This window comes from Fukomys damarensis, unplaced genomic scaffold, assembly GCF_012274545.1.
Source record: "Fukomys damarensis isolate Sample0158 unplaced genomic scaffold, DMR_v1.0_HiC HiC_scaffold_7, whole genome shotgun sequence".
In the NCBI taxonomy this organism is placed as follows: Eukaryota; Metazoa; Chordata; class Mammalia; order Rodentia; family Bathyergidae; genus Fukomys; species Fukomys damarensis.
The window spans coordinates 37953590-37975442 of record NW_022900919.1 but is presented as its reverse complement, the minus strand read 5'-3'; the positions used below and the strand labels follow the sequence as shown (position 1 = coordinate 37975442).

The window sequence follows — 21853 nt, the reverse complement described above, 5'->3', positions numbered from 1 at the left end:
TTTAGAGACACAAAACAAAAAATACAACATTATAAAAATAGTCTAGAGAAAGGAATGACAGATTAAATAGACATTTCCCCAAAGCATATATACAGGTGTACAATAAGCATATGAAAAGACACGGAACATCGTTCATCATTAGGGAAGTGAAAACCAAATCCACAGTGAGATATCCCTTCATATCCATTAGGATGGCTACTGTTAAAAAGTAATAGTAAAGATAGCAGAAATTAAGTGGTGATTAGGATGTGCAAAATACTAAAACAAACATTCCTAATAAGAATATAAAATGGTGCAGTTACCATGAAAAATAGTATTATGATTTTTCAGAAATAAAACACAGAATTAATATGTAATCCAGCAGGTTTACTCCTGGGTATACACCTAAAACAATTTATAAAGTGTGAACTCAAACACATTTTAACATCCATGCTCATAGCAACATTATTCATAATAGCCAAAAAGTGGCATCAACCAAAATATCCATAGTGGTTGAATAGATAAACAACATGTGGTATACATACAGTGGAATATTATTTAGCCTTAAAGATAAAAGAATATGGTGCATATTACTACTGAGAACCCCTGAAACATTACTGGAAACCTCTGAAATAGGCTCCAGTCTCTTGCTCAGTGTGTAACACAGGTTTAAGGAAAAATAAATAAATAAAAGACAGAACTAAGAGAGACAGAAAGCAGGGCTCCAGGACAACCAATGCTAATGCAACTGATGACAAAAGCACTGGCCTGTCTGAGCCACTGATTCTATCGGCAATCAAATGGGATAAAGGCAAGCTACATGCAAGGGCAGAACTATGTGCGAGGATGCAGAGTCATGTGGTTTCTGTAAAAATTAATGTAAGCAAAGCTTGTAAAACACAAGACAAAGCATTATTAAATTAGGAACAGAATAGACAAAATATATGGTTGTAATTAGAACATTGTTCTTCTAGTTAAGAAGGTTTTAGTTGTGAAAATGGAATTTGGGTGCGAGTTACTCTGACCTTGACACATAGGCTTTGGTTGGACTCACTTCTGTAAGCAAGCCGATTGTAGGGTTAACTCTTTACAGCCTGCAATGCTTAAAGCCTGCTTTGGGAATAATCAATATTGTGGTCCCCCTGCATATTACAGCATGGATTAACTTTGAAGACATTATGCTAAGTGCAATAAACCAGAAATATAATAACAAATATTTTTATGATTCTAATTATATGAGTTACCTAGAGTTACTAAATTCATAGAGACAGAAAGAAGGATGGCAGTCAAAGAGACACTGGTTGGAGAGGAGAATATGGTGTTATTGTTTAATGGGCATAGGGTTTCATTTTGGGAAATTGAATATCATACATACTTGATCACAGTACAAACTGTTTAAAAAGGCACTAAACAAGCAGCTTCAACCAACAGCAGGCTAAAACAACTAACACTAAGATGTGGGAAGAATCCAGTTTGTATAGTTACTAATAATCAAATTCAAAGTATCAGTTTTCAACAAAAAATAGACATAAAAAGAAAGAAGAATGACCCAGTCATGAAGTCCTCCTTAAAGGAAGCACAAATATTGGATGTCTTAGACCAAGACTTTAAATCAACGTAAAATGCTCAGAGTGAAAAGAAAACAGGATTGGAAACTGAAAGAAAAACCAGAAAGATGATGTCTCCCTAGTCGGTAGACTGAACTGTTTCAGAAGAGGATGTGGTGATAAATCTGGATCTGGTGGAAGCAGATAGAGTCCCATCTTGAAGCAGAAAATAGTCAAATAACCATGAGGAAATAACCTGGGATTTGGCAAGGACTACTTCACACAGAATGCTGAAGGCCATCGGTAGACTCAGACACGTATCTTTCCTTAGAGTCTTCTGTGCACACTTCACAATTTCCAGATGGCTGGTGGATATATCTTCAAGCCGAAAAGAATGGAGCTGAATTAATATTTCTCACTGTAAAATTTGATATCTTTATCTTAGAGTATAACATACTTATGATCTATGTAAATGCGATTTGCAACTTGAGCAGGGAATGATATATAGTAGTGGGACTTCATTCTTAGTCTGTGCCTCCGAGACATTTAGGACATGAGCACCTTGAAAACACTTTTCTTAATTAACTCAAGTGGATACCAAATGCCAAGCACTGAAGGTTTGAAATATAATGAGTTCAATATTTCAAATGAAGTCCAAGACCTTAGCTCTGTCTGGATGTGTCACATTAGTAGAACTACTATGAATTAGGTCTGGGGGTTCTCACCTGTACCCCAGCATTATAAGAAGCCTAGGCAGGAGAATTAGAAGTCAAAACACAGCTTGGGCAACTTAGTAAAACCCTAATTCTATTTTTTTAAAAAAAGGGGGTGCTGAGAATATAGCTCAATGTGAAGGCATTGGATTCAGTGCCCTAGAGAAAGGGGAAAGACTGCTATGTGCTATAGCTTACTCCTAAATAAAAGGATCTTAGAGTGCTATTTCCCCTTCTTGTTAGCTTTCCTCATTTCTGTTCAGTAAATTTGCTTAGATGCCTCAATGTGCATGAGCATTGAATTTCTTTAACAAATGCAATTAGAAAGTGCAGAAATTCATAGACTAAATCTGCTTTACCTCCTAACCTAATCAACAAAAGAATCATCAATGTAATTGACTTTACAGAAAGTTAAGCCCATAGTTAATAGCACATTTGCACATTCTCTACAAAATTAAGAAGGTTCACTACAATCAGCATATATGCACTAATAAGTCTAGTCTTCTCCATCTCATCGCCTCAAACTATAGAGCCAGGTCAATTTGATCTTACACCAAAAAATTGTCCCTGGCATGCAATGAAACAAACTCCAGTTAAGCCTGCCTGCCTATTTCCTTTTGGCAAATTCTCCACTGGATGAAGAAAGGTAAAAGGGAGAACAGGGTCTTTGCTCAGCTCACTCTTGGCCTGTTTTGCCTCATCTCAGAGCTAAGGACAGAAGGGCTGCCTGTACAAGAAGCAAAAATTAAGACTTACCCCTACTCACTTCTTGAGCTTTGTCTCCTTATAGCTATAGTTCTCAACCTTGCCTTTGTGTGGAATCACCTGTGAGCCTTAAAAAATGCTAATGGCTGTGCCTCACTCTAATATGCTTGGACTGGGATGCAATCTGGGCCATATGATTTGAAAAGCTTCCTACAATCCTAATGCATAACCATGCCTGAGACCTCCTGCTTTACAATTAGCAATGCTGTGCCTGTGGTCAGGTAGAGCGAGGATGTACATGCAGCTTTGGGCAGAGGGAAGAAGCCTTTACCAGTAAGAGCACCACTGTGGCATAAAGCAGGTTAAGTGTTCCTTGTTGCCTATTTAAGGGTAACTGTACAAAGCAAGCTCCTTTGCTCTGGCCACATGTTAATAACTAATGTTTGCATGAAGCTAGCAGCCTGCCTAACAGAGTAATGTGCAGTTATTCAGCCATACAGTATGTGACTATTTCATGGACTTAAAATTGATTTTAAAAACCATAGATGGCATCTTAAATAAATATTACCCATTGTAAACACTGCCAACTTAAATTTTAAGTAACGCAGCAATGTGAGTTCACAGAGGAATAGTCTTAACAGTAACATCAACAGTGAACTAATTTCTAAAATACTTTTAGTCTCCAGTTACTACCTTTGGTAACATTTTGGATGATGTACTATTTTTACAAAGAGAGTAAGTGCTAAACCAGGAAAAGTACATAATTGAGGTCTGGCTTTGTGAAGTAAACACAAATCTTTTATGAAATATGTTGCAGAAAAGTCTGTAAGTCATTAATCTCATTACCTCCACCTTCTTGGTGCCTTCTAAAGTATAAACCTCTAAGTCGTTTATTGTGTAGACCTATGAAACTGACAATAAAAAATATGAATATATTACGTTAAATGGCAGGTTAGGATGGTAGTCAATTTGTAAGTAGTTTTCAGTTGGGATGGTCCTTGTGTGAATTGTCAGATCAAACTTGCATTCATACAATAAAATTAAAAGGTTACTCAACTGATGATGTGAAATAGGAAGAAAAGGGCTAAAGGTATAGGGGAAGTGGGAAGGGTAGGGAAAAGGAAATAAGGGAAAAGAAAAAATATGAGAAAAGGAAAAAATGGAAACAAAGTCTTTGTAAATAAGGGAGGGTTGAAAGGGGTGAAGAGAGGGTAAGGGTATGGGGAAAAATCTGCAGGGTAAAGGTACAAGATCTCAATGATGAATGTAACTGTACTGTATACCTAAAAAGTTCCAATAAACTGAATGAAAAAAAAAAAAGGTTGCTCAAGAATTAGAAGAAAGAAATTGATTTTAAAAATGGTCTGGGGAGTAGTATAGTTTTACCACATGGGGAAAAAAAACAAATCAGTTAAATGAAAAGGTCTCATTTGAAAGTTCTCATTAGTTCCCTGGAGCAGGAGGGATAAAGTCCCCATCATCTTCAACCTCGTCTGTCTATCTCCTGTCCATATGCTTCATTGTCCAAACTCAACAGGATGCCGGTTCTTAGAAACCTGTGTCCTCGCCACAGAACAACATGGAGAAAGCTAAGAAGTAGGTCTCAGTGAGCAAAGAGGAAATATACAGTATCTTTGCTCAAGTAGTTATTTTTCTTCCTTTTTTCTGACTATATAACCAGCTAAAAGACTGACTGTATCACCGATTTCTGGTCAAGGTGTCGGCAAAAGCAGAGGTGGAACTCTAAAATCTTTTTTAATAGGGCATAGATGTCAGGAATATGTGTTTTGTCCTTTCTCTCCTCCTCCTTCCTGTTGCCTATAATGCAAAGATAAAAATGCAAGTTTTCGCTGTTGTTTTTTGGACCTTGAAGCAAGCTTGCAGCTCAAAGTCATAGTTAAGGAGAGTAGAGCAGAAATCTACAAGAAGCTGAGGTTCTCGGGCTAAAGCCACCATACCCACTCTAGATTCCTCTGGGATTGTTTCCTATGAAGAAAGATTAATGCTTTTGTGTTAAAAATATACCAAAAGCTTATGTCACTATATATTTGCTATTAATTATATTAGTAAAATGTGATGTAGGTATTTTAAAATTGAAATCTTTAAAACTTTTACTTTTATGTTCCCAACCTATTTGTACTTTCAGTGTATCTGATTTGCTTTACATTAGGTCATTACTTATGAGCCTTCTTATTTGAGTAAAGTTTGTGCTCAGTCATTAGAGGGACACAGTTCTTTTTCTTTTTAATACTGGGAGTCAAACTCGGGCCCTTGCACTTGTGAGGCAGGCTGTGGAACTACTAAGCCAAATCCCCGGCCTGAGATACAGTTCTTTAATTCTAAGTATATCTGTATTGTGCATCAAGTGAATGTGTAGGTAAAACATCCCAATTTATGTTGGTTTCTCATCTTGTGAACACCTCATCAAAGGGTTGTTTATCTCCAATAAGCATAACAACATATACTCTAACACCTTCAAAATCAAACAGAGCTGGGAAATGATGTGTGACTTATCCTTGGGAATGTGAAAGACAGCATTTCTTAAGAAGTCAATGACTATGAATGAGATGATAATCATTATTTAAATATCGCTAAATAAACATAACATTTCAGTTGGGTACCTTTTAAGCAGTCGGATTTTCCATGGAACATATTTCAGTGTTATTTTGCCTGGCAGGTAATCATCACACTGAATTTAATAAACAGATATTGTTGAATATCTTTGGATTATTCCTGGTGATATAAATTTAGTGCACAACTGGCTATATACATAACCACTTCTACATAGTACCTACAAGTAAGAAAATCTGTTCTAAAATTTCTGGACTTGAGTTACCTACTTTAAGCTATTTTAAGAAATGTCACTTCTGCTTTTTAAAAACTATACATTCACACATTGAAAAAAATGGAAATAAAGTGTTTATAAATGTGGAGGGGAGGAGGGGATGAAGGGAGGGCAGGGACAAGGAGAAAAAATGAGAACCAAGACCTATCATGTAAAGGTACAAGATCCCAATAATGAATGTAATTATATTGTATACCTAAAATGTACCAATAAACTCAATAAAAGAAAAAATAAAACAAAAAAAACAAAAAACTATACATTCATAAAATACAGCATTAGTATACAAGATTATTTCAGTGACCATACTAGCACAAGATTATCCTCACACTACAGTTTTGTTAGTGCTATTTGTACCCAGGGATTCCTTGGATCGGTCAGCAGTAGACAGTTAATTCAAAATTGCAAGATGGAGAAGAAAAATCATAGAACTTGTAATTCTGGACTTGAGACAGTTAGGTGGGTAACCTGATCAGACTACATCTAGTTTTTCCCTGTGAGGACACTATTGGTATTGTGAATCACTGTGTGTTATCGACCTGGGCATTGGTCTCATAATCATTGACAAGGGGTACAGTATTTTCAAATGAGCTGAAGTGCTAGTGATGTTAGTGGTAGCATTTTGGCTTTATATTCCTGATCTTAAGCTCCAGGGAAGATGAGCCAAGTCTGGGGCCAAATTCTAGAGTTTGAAAAAGATATTGCCATAAGTAAAAAGGGAAGAGGTGCTAAAATGGAGATTCATAAGAAAACCTCTGACTAATTTATTCAATTTCTTCTTCTGTCTTGAATGATGTTTCTATCATTAATATTGTGTAGTCTAAATTATCCAGACATTGAAATTACACTTGTTTTCCCTTGTAGGCAGCTTGACACCTGAGGACATGATATCTGTAAATTTATCCTTCTATAGTAACATTGAGATCTTAATAGAAAATCTATCTAAATTATGCTGGAAAAATCTTCCAAATTGCAGATATTTTGAGTTACCATCCTGATCCCATGAAACTAACTTCCCTCATATGCGTCAAAAACTACTTTGTGGTACTTTAGTTCAGAATAGTTTAGCAATAATCATTATTATTAGGTACTGCATTCCTACTGTGTTTAAGAGCAACCAAGGTTGAAATGTCTATTCCAACTTGTTAAAATTTTTAAAAGACATTATTTAGATGTTGAGATTTAACAAACAAAGCTGTGACTTTGAAGTAAATTTATACTTTAAAGGGAATGTATGATCAGTTGAATTTTCAGATCTCATACCCAAATTGGAAAACCAAAGAAGTCAGAAGTTCTAAAATGTGATAATTTGAATGGATACGCATGCATAATTAGTAACAAATTGTCTTTTAACATAAAAATTCTTATATTCTCACTTTTTGAAAACAGGAGGTCATGTTGATATTTTTTAAGTAAGAGATCAAGTTGGATCTGAAATGATTCCCAAAGGTTCTTGTGTTAAAGGGTTGGTTGCCAACCTGTGGCGCTATTGAGAGGTGGTGGAACTTTTGGGAGTTGGAGTGTAGAGGAAAGAAGTGAGGTCATCAGGAGCTTGCCTTTGAGAGGACTCCTGGGACCCTAAGCCGTTCTTGTCTCTCCCTTTGACTTTTTCAGCCCCATGAGCTCAACAGCCTCCTCCACCCCACATTCTTGCCATGTTATACTATGGCTCCTCAGACCCAAACCCATCAGGCCAAGCAACCATAGGATGAAGCTATGAGCCAAAATTAACCTTTGCTCCTTACAGGATGAGTTAGCTCAGATTTTGGTAGTAGTAAAGGAAAGCTGACTTATACACAGGTATGCTTGGAAAACAAGATTTCTGGGGGCATCTATAAAACACCATTTAAACTCTAAGTGAACTTCAAACAACCCAAGCCAAATATACCCTGGCTAGATTATACTGTGGTAAAACTGTAAAATACAAAAAGTTCCAATTACTCTTCATGTTTTACCTCTGAGAATATTCTAGCCAAGTTTTTATTTGAACAGAGGTCAAAAATCAGTCACTGTGTGGGCTTTTTTTAGGGATGATTTTAATGAAAGTGCCTCATTATTGCAACATATGCTGACTTCCTTTCAAAAAAATTTCCTCAAAGCATAGTGATTAAATCCTAGGGAAAAATAAATTTGTGTTTTTCAAAAGCTTGACGAAGTAACCTACGGGGGGAAAAAAACTCAACTTCTGAAACCCCATATAATGAGTAAATACTTCTTTTAGTTTAAAAATCATAAAACATTAATTATTTTTGCTCTTTTACTTGAAAGTATTTTTAAGTCAGTGTATGTTGTGCAAAATACTACAGTTTATTTCCAAAGAAAAGCCGACTTTTATTTTGAAATTTTTAAAATATTTAGAAAAGATTTTGAGTGTTTAAATGTGTTTTAAACATATAAGACATTAGCCTGTACTACACCTCATGTGATGGGTGTGTTAACATGATTCCCTTGTGGCACAGCCTGCGAAAGATTTAGGGATACAAAGAGTTTGTGTGTGAAATGCTTTGAGCAAGCACCAGTTTTGGAGTAGTGAATAACAGAAAGAAAACAAGGCAGCCAGAATAGTGTGAGGTAACAGGCCGCTTACCAGGATGAATGAATGGGTTACTCTGGAGGAGCGTGTGAAACACAGACCTTACTGTTATCTATCTGAAGGGCCAGGCAGCTGGAGTATTTACACATACTCCAACACTCTTGGATGAGTGGGGTTGTGAGGTCTGCAAAGGAAGGCATCTCATTCAACTTCATCCATACTGGGCCCACTGGATGCCACGAAGAACCTGACCCTGAGTCGGAGAGCTGCACTTCATCACTTTGAAAGTCACTGGTCTGAGTTCATGGGCATAATAAGAACCAAAAAATATTGCTGAGACTCAGATTACATTTGCTATAATGGAAAGCTGGCTATAAAATCCAGCTATGTATGAACAAATATTTCCCTAAGAATAACTAACAGTGATAAAATACAAACTGGAAATTATCTAAAATACTAGCAATCAGAGAAACACAAATTAAGACACATGCTAGATGTGGTGGCTTATGCCTGTAATTCCAAATTCTGGTAGGCTTAGGCAGGAAATGGTAAGTTTAAGGCCAGCCTGGCAGCTTAGTGACTTAGCAAGACCTAGTGTCGAAATTAAAAATGAAAAAAAAAAAAAAAAAGATCAAATTACGTAGCTCAGTATGAAGGCCCTGGCTACAATCCCAATCCGATCAATCAATCAATCAATGGCTAAGCCAATCATAAGGGTATTAAACTATCAAATTTCTTAATTGAGTTTATTGGTACATTTTAGGTATACAGTACAGTTACATTCATTATTGGGATCCTGTGCCTTTACATGACAGGCCTTGGTTCTGTTTTCCCCTTGTCCCTGCCTTCCCTTCAGCCACTCCTCCTCTCACTATTTCCAAACACTTCATTTCCATTTTTTCATCTTCTCATATTTTTTTCTGTTCCCTTATTACCTTTCCCCTATCCTTCCCACTTCCCCTACACGTTTAGCCCCTTGCTTCCTATTTCACATGGTCAATTATCTCATTAGGATCTTATGTACTATTATAGTTTTTCACACCAGAGAAACTATTTGGTATTTACACATGTGTGACTTATTTATTTCACTTAGGAGTATATCCTCAGTATATATCCATTTTCCTATGAATGAATCTAATTTCTCATTCTTTATTGTTGAGTAGCATTCCATTTTATAGAGAAACCACATCTTCTTTATCCAGTTTCCAACTGATGGGCAAATGGGCTGTTTCCAAGCTTTAGCTATTACAAACTGTGCTGCTATAAACATGGGTGCACATATATCACTGTGATATGATTCTTTTAATTCTTTTGGAAAAATACCCAGCAGAGGGATGGCTGGGTCAAATGGAACCTCTAGTCCCAGCTCTTTGAGGTATCTCCGTATTGATTTCCATAGTGGTTGCACCAGTCTGCACTCCCACCAACAAGGGAGAAGAGTTCTTTTCTCTCCACAAACCTGTCAACATTTGTTATTGGTTGATTTCTTGATAGCAGCAATTCTTTCTGGGGTGAGGTGCAATCTCAGTGTTGTCTTCATCTGCATCTCTCAAATGACCAGTGATGTGGAACATTTTTTCATATATTTACTTGATGCTTTTACTTCTTTGTCTGAGAAATGTCTTTTCATTTCAGATGCCCATTTTTGAATCAGGTCTTTCTATTTGAGGGGGGCTGATTGTTTTGAGTTCTTCTTATATTCTAGATAAGAGCCCTTCGTCTGAGGAGCAGCTGGTGAAAAATTTTCCCACATTGTAGGTTGTCTCTTAGTTCTGTTGATGGTTTCTTTTGCAGTGCAGAAGCTTTTTAATAAGACGAGATCCCAGTTGTTGATTCTTTCTGCTAGTTCCCGTGCTGCTGAGGATTTGTTCATAAAGTCTTTTCCTATGCCAATGTCTTCCAGAGTTCTGCCTAACTTATCTTCCAGCAAGTTTAGTGTTTCTGTTTTAACATTTAGATCTTTAATACACTTGGATTTTAATTTAGTGCATGGTGAAAGATAAGGGTCTAGTTTTAATCTTTGACAGGTTGAAATCCAGTTTTTCCAACACCTTTCCTTAAAGAGGCCATCTTTCCTCAAGTGGGGATGGTCAGCTCCTTTGTCAAAGATGAGGTAGCTGAGTACATCTGGAGTTGTTTTTGTGTCTTCCAATCTGTTGCACTGATCCTCAGGTCTCTCTCTCTTTGCCAGTACCACTGTTTTAATCACAGTGGCTTTGTAGTATAGTTTCAAATTGGGAATTGCTATACCCGCTGCTATGTGTCTGTTGCCTAGCATGGCTTTTGCTATTCTAGGTCTCTTATGGTTTCAAATGAATTTTTGGATTCTTTTTTCTAGTTCTGTGAAATATAGTGTTGGAATTTCAATTGACATTGCTTTGAATCTGTATAACAGTGTTGGTAGTATGGCCATTTTCACTATATTGATTCTTCCTACCCAGGAGCAGGGGACATCTTTCCATTTTCTTATATCCTCCTCGATCTCTTTTTTCAGAGTGCTGTAGTTTTCAGTGGAGGTCTTTTGCTTCTCTTGTTAGACTGATTCCTAGATTCTTCATTTTTTGGATGCTATTGTAAAAGGCATTATTTCCGTAATTTCTCTCTCAGTGAGTCTGTTATTTGTGTACAAGAAGGCTATTGATTTTTGGGTGTTGACCTTGTATCCAGCTACTCTGCTAAAAGTGTCAATTAAGTCTAGAAGTCTTTTGGTAGAGTTTTTTGGGTCTTCAATGTAGAGTATCATATCATCAGCAAATAATGACTGTTTAACTTCTTCCTTTCCTATTTTTATTGCTATAATTTCCTTCTCTTGTCTAATTACTATGGCTAGTGTTTCCAGAACCATATCAAAGAGGAGTGGGGATAGTGGGCATCCTTGTCTTGTTCCTGATTTTAGCATGAAGGTTTTTCAGTTTTTGGCCATTTAATGTGATGTTGGCTGTTGGTTTTTCATAATAGCCTTTATTAAGTTGAGATATAGACAGACCATCTATTCCAATTTTTGCATAATTTTTATCATGAATGGGTGTTGGATTTTGTTAAATGCTTTTTCTGCATCTATTGAGAGGATCATATGGTTTTTGTCCTTGACTCTGTTAATATAGTGTATTATATTTATTGATTTACATATGTTGAACCATCCTTGCATCCCTGGAATAAATCTGACTTGGTCAGGATGTATGATTTTCTTGATGACCCTCTGTATTCTGTTTGCTAGTATCTTATTAAAGACTTTTGCATCTATATTTATGAAGGAGATTGGCTTGTAGTTCTAAACTTTCAAATTTTTGTAAAAATCAAATTGTAGTAAAACCTCACATAGGCAAGCATTGTTGGTAATGAAAATATTAGCATCCATTTTAACCACTTGGCATTATATTTCAACAGGTAGAGCAATTTTCACAGGCTTTGCAGTAGACATACAGAAAATAAAGACAATAAATAAAATTATAGTATAAGCAATCAATATATATATATATATATATATAATATTATGGCTATGAAAATACATATTAGCATGAAAACATGCTTATATTATAACAAGTAAACATATACACAAAAATAAGCAAGCGTCATAGTTATAACTGTCTTATTTTTTTAAAAATTAACATTTTTTTGGAAGGAAATTGAGCCCAAATGAAAACAGTGATTAAAATATTGTTAATGTCAATTGTGACGTTTCATTTGCAAGCAACAGAAAATCCAGTTCCTACTGGTTTCAGTGGTCACATTTATCACCTTCTGTATCTGGAAAGTCTGGTAGTCAGGCTTCAGGTTTGCTCTGTACAGCAGCTCCACTGGGTCATTAAGAGACTGATTGTTTTCTTTTTTTGTATGGAATGCTTCACGAATTTGCCTGTCATCCTTGCTCAGAGGCCATGCTAATCTTCTCTGTATTGTTCCAATTTTAGTATATGTGCTGCCGAAGCAAGCACCCAATTGTTTTCTTTCTAGGGCCATGCTAATCTCTGTATTGTTCCAATTTTAGTATATGTGCTGCCGAAGCAAGCACCCAATTGTTTTCTTTCTCTCCACTCTTCATTCTAATGTCTGCTTCCTGCTAAAGCAGCTCCTCTCCTGATTGTCATTTTGATGCCAGCAAAAACTAGAACTAGATGCTTCCTTGATCACACTGTCAGAATGAGGTCCTCTCTCTCAGCCATTGAACAAAATACCGAAGTTCACTCATCCTCTGGGCTGCGTGCCCATTGCTGAACCAAAATGTATAGTTGGGGAATAAGACTGGCTGTAACCCAATTAGCACTGCCCTCTGCAACAGTGGTGGAGTCCATTCCATTCTCAATCTGTAGCTGCTCCAAAGTGCTAAGGAAGTATGGGAATGTCTGCTGTAGTAAGTGGATGCACATATACACCTGCTTCTGCATGCGACTGCATAAACATGCAGATATTACACACACACAGACACACACACACATATCCAAGAAAGGAAGCAGAACCAACTGACAACACTGATTCATTTTGCTCATTTAGTCAACACATATTTACTATCTTAGTGACTTTTCTCTCATTACTGAGACAAAATACCCAACATGCAAAGTTAAAGGGGAAAAGGTTATTTAACTCATAGTTTGCAGAGGTTTCAGTCCATGGTTTCCTGGTTCCAAGGCAACCTGGCTTCATGGAGGGACAACAATTCATGGTGGGCGAAGGTAGCAAAGCAACAACGTCATTCTGTCCCTTTTATCTTATCCAGATTACTTAGGGTGAATTGCACTCGCACCCTTAATCCTAAGGCTCTGGAGCCCAGCACTGCACCATGAATCAATCCCAGCTTCACACACCCTAGAACCAGGCACCTCTGAAAAAGCACCACCTATCACCACATGATGCTTTGAGGGGACATCGAGACACAAGCCATAACATTTAGAAAGTACCTGTCTTATCTCAGACGCCACTCTGGGCACTCCAGACACAATATTACATGAGATACATGGATCCCTCATCTCACAGAGATGATATTATAGTGTAAGAAAATAGACAAGTAAATGGATAAACAGGAAAAATGATTTGAAGCAATTGAAGCAGGATGCCAATTGGAGAAACCACATGGACTTTTTTCTTTTGGGGTAAAGAAGGACTCTGAGGAGAAATTATTTTAAGATGAGATCTTTACGAAAAGAAGAGCCACTGAGTCAAAAGCCAGGTATAAAGCACACCAAAAAAATGCATATTAGTACAAAAGAGTTAAAATTAAAAGCAGCCAGGCTTAGTGGCACAGAGTCATAATCCCAGCACTCTGGGAGGCAGAAACGGGAGGATTGCAAGTTCAAGTCCAGCCTGGAAAACTCAGGGCAACCCTGTCTCAAAATAGAAAATAAAGTACTGTACATGTAGCTCAGCATGGAAAGCCCTGGGTTAAATCCCCTTTTCACCAAGAAAGTAAGAGATATGGTATATGTGAAGGAGAGCAGAATGAGAGGGGTCTGGAGCACTTTGTGGATATTGTAGAATTCTGGAGACTGGTAGAAAGCTGGGCTTCATGCAAGAGTAATGAGAATCATTGGATTATATTTAGTAGAGAAGGGAAAATATCTGTTTATGTTTTAAAAATATTTCTTTAGGGACTGTTTATAAAATGCATTGTGGAGAGACAAAATAGTACAAGTGAGGAGTGGTGGTGAATTGAGCTAAGGGACAATAGATGGAGAGGAGAGGACACCTGGGGACATACTTCGGGCAGGTCATCCCATATATGGTACTGATGGGCAAAACCTGAGGCCCTGTGAAAGTCAGAAAATAAAGACTACCTCTTACATATCTGACTTGAGCAAGTGACAGAATCACTGACTGTGCCTAAGATGAAAAATGGAAGGAGATCTTAGAAGGAAAGGAAAGAGGAAAATTAAGAATTTGGAGCTTGAGATGTCTGTTAGTTACTCATGCAAGACCTTTTACAAATTTGCTGGCCCAGCCCAAGATGAAAACAAGAGGGCTCTTTTTAAAAAGCAGAGGGGAGAAGTGTCACTAATGTTAGCAAAATACAAGGTTTTTTTTCCTTTCTTTTATGGTCTCTCTATTGATTTCTCATGAAGGCAATGTTCTTTAATTTCATAGTTAATATTACTCAGAGTAAAGAAAAATTAAATTTTATATCATCACAAGTTTTACTATTTACATTTATATATTACAATTTTAAGCAAACATAAACACATTTAACTTATACACTGAATCATTAGAAGTGTAAAATCCCTCTTTTATAATTTGGGCTTTCATGTGTATTTTGTTCTTACCAGGACAGTGGAGATGCTACACGAAACTGATTCAACTGCTTGTATTTCACAAACTACCAATACTTGTTGCATTCAGCCTACTGATGAGAACTTAAGGGCTGAAAGAAAAAGGAACTATGAGTTTTCAACCATTTCCCTTTTTTTTTTCCTTTTTATCATGCGCAGTGTAGTGGCAGTGATAGTGTGGAAAATTACATGAATAAGATTGAACTTATTCACCCCTATTACATTCTTCCTGCGTTTGAAGCAAGTCCTGATTCTAATGGAAAACGTAGCTCTCAGAGTCTTCAGGTATCTACCTGACCTGTCAAGTATCGTGGATCCCTGGAAATCTGTGCCTCCGAGCATTGCAAATGCTGTGTATATATGGGCAGCAAGGAAGAGTAGGCACTCATATGCCACATACTCTTCCTCTGCATTCTCCTCTGTACCATCAGACTTCAGGGATCAAACACAAGATCAAAGAGAAAATGTTTAAGAATTGCAGAACCATGACTGCAAAACATTAAACCAGTGCGGCTGCAAAAGTCTAATAGTCACAAGGCCAACCCTGAATTCATGTGAAAATGCATATAAACCAGATATAGGACTCTGGAGATTTGAGGAAAGGTCTCTGTTAGAAGAATGGACTTGGAAATCATCCATATTTATGTATAAAATATTTTAGGACAGAGACAGGATGAGGCCACCTAGAAGAATTTTGCAGATGGAAAAAAATGATTCCAGAATTTACTGTTTTATAGCTGTTCTCTAAATATCTGCTTGTTTGGCCTGATTTAAAGGTGTGTGTGTGTGTGTGTGTGTGTGTGTGTGTGTGTGTGTGTGTGTTTAAGTAATACTTCTCCTAATGTTTACATCAGCATATATATCTATTTTCCAATGTTCTTTGCTAATTTACCCTCCCATCAACAGGAGCAAGCATTGCCAGTCATTCACTTTCTAGCTCATGAATGTGACACTCTGGCCCAGTCACTCCTCCGAGAAAGCCCAAGTTCTAAATGGCCTCATTTTAGGTTTCACTTGAAAGCTCTCCAGGGAGTGAAATGTCTTTGTTTGTTTGTTTGTTGTTTCTCTTTGAACATGACTCTGCATTATCAGTGGGTGATTACAGTGATAGGTTCTTTCATGGCTTTCAAATCATGATCAAATAAAAGCAAAACAACAGCAAAAAAAGAATTCCATGCTGCCTTAAACATGCTATTTCATGGTGATTGAACATATGTGAACATTTTTGCAGTTAGTGGCTAATGGACATTATTCCAGGGCAAAAGAGAAATAAGATGCATTGTAGAGTTTGCTCTGCAACTTTGTTTTTAATAATCCAGCTCATGTTTGAAGCAGGTAATTAGATCTTAGAAGGTTCCAGCAATCAGTATGCACAAGATAAAAGAAGGTATCAACACCATAATATGGAATAGTCTTTTGTAGAATGCTGTGGTTAAGAATAGGATATCCTACAATCATACCTTTAAAATGTATTAGAATGAAACAAAAATAATACTTTACGGTTATTAATTATTTTTCCACCAACAAAAAAATCACTAACTAGTATGAGGTATCTCAGTTTGGGTTGTTCCAATGCTGTTCCCAAGTCAAGGATGTTAATAAAACATATATTGTTATTTATCGAGTTCCCAGGAAATAGCATCAGAGGCATGCAGAAGTGAGACAGGGAAGAGATATAGTCAACAAAGGATATATTGTCAAGTCAGTTACTACTGTGGGCAGCCAAAGTCAACCCCACTGAAAACTGGGAGGTAATATCAAGTACCAGCTTTAGAGTTTTCCTGCTTAAAGTGGAAGGTTGCTGGTGTGTTTATCACCCAACTTCTTTCAGTCATTGGTTAAGGGCTCTTTCCAAAAGATATCAAACCTATAGCACTTCCAGCCTATCATAGGCGATCAATGTTAATCTCACTGGAATTCAGTGAGGCAGGGTAGGGGCAGGGTAAGGGTAAGGACATGGAGGCACAGTGACATTTAGTGGTTTATTCAAGGATGTACAGATGCAGTAGAGGAATTGCATATCTTAAGGTATTAATATGTGAGTTTGATGAATGTTAATAAAATGCATCTCTAATATTTAGGCAGAAATAAAAAAATAGCTCTTTTATACATTCAAATGAAGCCTTTCATAAAGGAGACTTTTTAGCTTGTACACTGCCCCAAGTATGCTAGAAAACATGGACACTGGACTAGACGAAAGTTTTTCTTTTGCTTGGAAGCTTCTTATGCCCACAAGAATACATCTGTATATACATAGTTCATGTGACTCTCACACTTTCTTTCTTGACTCAGACATAAATTAAGCAAAGAAGAGTCATAGAAATTGGACAGAACCTCACTTTTTGCTTTGAATTAGGGCAAAACCCAGTAACAACCCTGTCACAGCAGTTTTATCTGGAGATGAATTCTCTGGCTTGCAATTTTGGTCACCTTCTGGTGGACAGAGTCTTCTGTTCAGTAGGAGAGATCTTGCCTGTTTCTCAGCTCACTCAAGAGGGTGACGAGAGGGATTCTGACACTGTGATCTATGCTACTACATTTATATCATATCACTGATATGCTTAGAGATATACCTTAGTCTCACTTGAAAACTGATTGGACAGATTAGGAAACCTCTACTTCAGGGAAGCCACCAGTCTTCAAATGTCTGCATATTACTACTATAGATTAATTTATAAGAGAGTAAAAACATCCCAATTAAAAATCACACACGTATGTTCAAGTAAAGTACAATAAGCATTTATAAAATTGCTTAGAAAATGTAATTTCTTCTTTAATTTTATAAATTAATTCCCAGTTGGTCAAATTAATAGTTAAAAATAATCTCCTAATTGGTGGGCATTCCTGACTCATTTTCATTAAAAGTAACAGTTTAGCCTCTTCACCTGATTTTATATCTTAATAAAAAAAATAATATTTAAGAGTTCAGGAACTGCACTAGACCATTAAAGCCATGCCTTCAAGTCCATCTTTGTAATTGATGAAATCCTTGCAGTCTCAGGTAAACAAACCAAAAAACAACAAAGAAGAGACCAAGGAGGAGAAAAGAGCATCCTCTGACCACATATTCCTAATTCTGAAAGTAGTTAATAATCTTTTCATTTTAGTGAAAGGTTTGGGATAACACTACATTTCCATACTTCCAGATAATTTTAATTTTGATTTTCCGTTTTTAATATAAGCATATATATACACATAGTACATAAAAGTATATATATAATTACTTAAAATAGAACATTATTTTAGATATATTTTGGGGATATATTTTTTTAAAGATACAGGATATAGTTTATTGCTCATTTTTCTTCCCAAAAACAAGTTAATTTGTTAACTTTTAGGTATCTTTCCTTCTAGTAGTTCTAGTAGTATTTTTTTTTTTTGAGACAAAGTCTTACTGTGTAGTTTAGGCTAGCCTCGAACTCACAGCACTTGCCACCATGCCCAGATCTAGTAGTATTTTTCATCATTTATTATTTGTCTTTTATTTCTTTCCTAGCTGAAGTATAGTTAAATGTGGAATTGTGTCTCCTGAATATTTTTTGTTTTAAATATTTAAAAATTCTAGCCATCAATTTATTTATTACACAATAATCCATGTAGCACCTATTGTCTATTAGTTTTCCAAAACAATAGCTAATGCTTAGCAAGACCTACAGCTGAGACAAGAGCAAACTTTGTGCACTGTAAAGACCCAGGAGTAAGTGGAGGATTGGCCTTTATTCCGTACTGACACATCACAGGAAAAGGAGAACCCCAATAGGGAAGCTGGGGTGGAAGAATTAATATGATGATAATAACATTAATTATTAAATTAATTAATTATTAATTAAATATCAATGATCAAAGCATTGGTTATTTGTAGGCATGTACGAAACAAATGCTTTTTCAACATCTTGAAAAATAATCATGTTAATTCACCAGACAATTTCATATTTGTTTGATGACTTTTTAATTTAAGCAATTTTAACTGACAAAACGTTTAAACATTCCCCTATGATGTGTGTCCTAGTTTAGTTTATAAACCCTAGTGCAAGGAGGCTTGTAAGAATTAGCATTAAAATTTTTTAATAAATTAAAAAAGCTAAATGCATGGACAATAATCCATGAGATTTCTATTGTCTTGGGTAATTATTAGATTATAATTATTTTTACTTTTTCCACACTCTTCCCTGTTTGATTTTATTTTCAGTGTTAAAATAGCAAGATGCTCATTACTATTTCCTGTGCTTGCTGTCTTATAAGAATCATCTGTGGTTTTATATACACCAGACTCTCATTATAACCAGATCTTTGCATGTGGAACCTCTGCCTTTGTGAACATGTCTTTAAAAGTTGCCCCAGTAACTAATAAACATGACCTCTTCAACCCATAAGGACCTCTTCTATCTCCATTCTAATAAAACTTACTAACAATTGGTGGATAATCCTAACCTTTGTTAGCCTTTGTAATTTATTCTTGGTGTACTTAATTCTTTGTCTTCACTGATAAATAGCTTAGTAAGGGCATAGACAATGCAAACTTTTTGTGTGTATTTTGCAGATACCAAGCTGGTGTTTGACAAATACTATGTCTGCTGTTGATATTTTTTGAATGAGCCAACTTCCTTTGGATAAGCCTGAGATAGCCGCTTCAGTGTAATTCTTCTCTGTTGGGGAATTAAAATGTGTGAAGGTTGTAAATAATCAGATATAAACAGTCCTTGATTTGTTGAAGCACAAGTGAAGGGAACAAAACTGTTGATCTAAAACATGAATTAATGAAAAATAACCTCTCCTAAATAAGAAATGGAATACAATGGATTATGGTTGCAAGAACCACATTGAAAAGTTTTAATGGAGAACTTGTGGATTATTTGTGAGGAGAGTAAACATATTAAAGATAGAAAGTTCTATGCACATAAAACCAATACTGTTTAAGGATCTGTCCATAGTACAAAATTTAGATTAAATTCTTGGGGAAACCCACTTGCTTTTCTTCCTATTTATTTTCCTGGGCTGTAACCACCTTGCACATTTCCTCTTTGTCCATTACTACTCAAGGTCATTAAAAAAGAAACTTACTGTGACCCGATTCCTTCTGAATAAATCACCCTCTTTCTTAGCACTTTCCAATACAATTTGAAGTAATGATTCAATCTCTTCTTTATGCCTAAAATACATAATCAATCACAAGTGAATTGATCAATAATAAGAAAGATATTCATAGATCTGAGATTTCTTATAGCAGTTACCTCTTTTTAGGAATAAATATTATTCCAAAAGAAATTATTTAATAAATATAATAAATCTGGATTCCTCAGCATTATGACAAGATGATAGAGTACTCCTCTTGTTTGTTTCCAGAGAGCCTTTTTTTTTTCCTTTATGTACACTTGCTGGTATTTGTTACATTTATTACACACGGGCCCCAATTCTTTATCACCGCCACCTCCTTGAATTCAGGAGCTTCCTTAGACACGTAACTTCATAATTGTCTTCTACTCTGACCTAGCAGTATGACTCACATTGCGAAGAGATGTTAGTAAATATGACATACAAAAAGACATAAAAGCACTTTTGCGACTAAGCCCATGCTTAGGTTTTCTTCTGATGATCATAAAAGGGTATGTCCAGGCTAGCCTGACTGAGAAAGAAGAGGTACAGCAGAACTGAGAACCCACGGTCTCAGTCACGGTCACCCTTGATGAACCACCAGGGCTACCAACATATATGCTAGCAGACTCACTCAAGACCAGCAGAGCCATCAAGCCAGCCTGCAGAAATAAAAGCTAAATAACTTTCCATGTTTTAAGCAACTGTGTGTGGATTACACGCTTTATTACATGGCATTAAGATAACAATATCTAATGGACAAGTCTCTTTTTTGCAATATTCAAATTTAAATGGTGTTTTGTTAATTTGAAGCGTGAAGCATTTGGACAATGAATGGCACGTCCTTAAATGTGCCCCTGTTCCTATGCTTAGGATGTAACATTAAGTTAAGAATCCTGGGGGCTGGGGATTTAGCTCAGTGGTTCTGGCGTCTGCTTTGCAAGAGTTTGATCCCTGGTACCAAAGGGTGGGGGAATCCTGGACAATGAATTTTTTTCTCAAAAGGCTGGAGAAGCTTGAGCCACTGTTTGTACTCCCTCCCCGCAACCCACCCCAAAATTAAGCAATTGCCAGAGGTAGTCTGTGATGAATGACTCAAAGATCAGCCTCTCGATTTAAAGTTGGAACCAAAAGGTGACATCATTCATATTACAGAACTCTTCTTGGGATCAGGCTGAGATTTGTTTCCAGCTGAATCTACATATTGGGTTAGGTTTTTCATGTTACCTATCTGTCTCCTAGTGTTCCCTTATGTGTTTCCCCTGAGAACCACTCTCAATAAATCACTAACATAAGGATCCTCGTCTTAGGCCACGCTTCTAGGCAATTTGACCCAACATAGCCAACCCTGGAGAATTTTCATGGAACAAATGGATATGCTGTCGCCAGTAGATGGCTCAGATATCTGTTGATAGAACTTTGTGATTTGAATGCTTACTTTGAGCAGAGAACATCCCTTTGATTCCTAGGCTTACTGGAATATCATTATGCAATTCTCCCCCATTTCTTCCTGCATACCTGGTAGAAACTTGAAAATGCTGTTAACAGGAATTTTTGATTTTGCATTTTGAATATGGATCTGCCTTTATCTAACTGAGTGAAAGAATAAGAAATAAAATTCCAGTGTATTAGAATGGCAGTTGAGGTGGAGAAATTTAGCGGCAGTGGCAATCATGTGGAGCAGCCATTTATGGCTGAATTATACCATTGTAGCTACTTAACATGCTGAACCATTCCTCTCTGTCTGGAAAAATCATAAAAAGGGGACTGTCAGCACTCTGAGTCACTGCTAAGAAGCTTATGCATCCTCACACCTGCATTTAAATGAGTATTTCCGGGGTAAAAAATGAGGACCTTAGAGGAATGAACTGAAGTACTCTAGCAGGGAAAAACAATATTGGTTTCCGTCTGCATTTGTAAATTAACTACAGGAAGAACACTTCTTGAATTAGTTTAATCATTAACAGCAATCATTTTGAATGATTTTTTATACATTTTTTATAAAATGAGGAAAGATCTTATAAGGATTATAATCAAGTGGCAAAATCTGATGATGCCTAAAATATAAAAGAACAGTAACTGATAACCTGTGCTTTGTACCAAGCAGCATATATATCATGTCAAACAGGACTCAAAAGCAAGGCTTGCAAGCATCTCTTCTTTAGTTTCTGCTTTCCTAAATTTTG

At 36.5% G+C, this 21853-nt stretch overlaps 1 protein-coding gene and 1 non-coding gene across 2 annotated transcripts in view; one reads left to right on the top strand and one right to left on the bottom strand.

Annotated features, from left to right (window-relative positions):
* Positions 1-21853, top strand: part of Plcb1 (phospholipase C beta 1) — a 690814-nt gene that overhangs the window by 388127 nt on the left and 280834 nt on the right. The gene's annotated exons all lie outside the window — the stretch shown is intronic.
* On the bottom strand, positions 12148-12254 carry LOC117285256. Its single transcript, XR_004516239.1, has one exon. It is a non-coding gene; the product is annotated as a U6 spliceosomal RNA (small nuclear RNA).